Source organism: Anneissia japonica, unplaced genomic scaffold, assembly GCF_011630105.1.
Source record: "Anneissia japonica isolate Jap-2015-1 unplaced genomic scaffold, ASM1163010v1 scaffold288015_len651517_cov191, whole genome shotgun sequence".
NCBI lineage: Eukaryota > Metazoa > Echinodermata > Crinoidea > Comatulida > Comatulidae > Anneissia > Anneissia japonica.
In genome coordinates this window covers 85,598-86,635 of record NW_022751954.1, presented here as the reverse complement: position 1 = coordinate 86,635, position 1,038 = coordinate 85,598, and the positions used below count along the sequence as shown (strand labels likewise).

Genomic DNA, 1,038 nt, shown 5'->3' with positions numbered 1-1,038 from the left:
CCGAGATGGCCGAGACTCAACAGGTGCTGACTGTAGTTCAATTAGATTGAACCCTAGCCAGCGATGAGGGCGTATCCCCATACTTCGGTTTGGGTGCTGGCATGGTATTCAAATTTCACTTCTTTTTTCATTTTTGTGGTTTTGGTTTCCGTTCCATCTTTACACTTGCCTGACAGCGCTTAGAGACTTTTTGTATTTTGCGCTCTATAAATTAATAACCATTAACCATTAACCATTAAGCTTAGAGTCAGGCCAGCTCCATGAAATAAATTCAGTTTGTACTTTTTCAGTACTGTAGTTCGTTCTGTCCTTTTATGCTACTGTAAAAAAATACTGTAGAATACGCGCACGACAGTGCATGCATGGGCCTGGCCTATAATAAACTGGGTGGAGATGGAAATTGCTATGCTACACCGCACATATATTGAATTGTACAAAACCACAGTTGTTAGTTCTATATATCGATGAATAGGCCTATATGCATGATTAACTAACAATAGTCGAGTCGTCGAGTAAACGACACCGGAACGATTTCTGTGTGCACATACATATTAGTTCAATCTGGAGTTTGTATACACTGTCATATATATTTGAGTCTTGAAAAACCAAGCAAATAGTAGGGGTGTTCTGTGGGGACTCAAAATTGTGCTATTGGCCTGTTTGGTATGTGTATTATATTTGTTTAAATGGTAGGCTTATTTGCCATAGCAAAGAGACATATTATTTGGTGTAATAGTCTTGTCAAATGTTAGTCAGTTGTAGTTGGTTTTTGGACTGTTGTTGCGCAATTGTAGCTATAGTTATGTGATTTAATAAAATAGGTGGACCTTCATTGGAGTAAGTTTTTTTACAATAAATTATGTAAAATGCCAAATCCATTGACTTTTGCTAAGGCTTACCAATGGTGAATATGCCAGTCGCAGTTGTTCATTTAATTTACTAAAAAAGACATATTATTTTGACAGCCTGTGATCTAGTAGGCCTGAAGAACTTCTGCATTTAAATTTTTAAGTATTACCGTAGATTGTGGCTTAAAAC

At 37.0% G+C, this 1,038-nt stretch overlaps 1 protein-coding gene across 1 annotated transcript in view; it reads left to right on the top strand.

The window, feature by feature from the left end:
- Nucleotides 1-522: 522 nt before the first annotated feature.
- Nucleotides 523-1,038, top strand: part of LOC117122009 (adhesive plaque matrix protein 2-like) — a 7,594-nt gene continuing 7,078 nt past the window's right edge. Inside the window, exon 1 of the mRNA XM_033267483.1 lies at nucleotides 523-663. The gene's annotated coding sequence lies outside the window, so the exon portion shown is untranslated. The remainder of the gene's footprint in view (nucleotides 664-1,038) is intronic.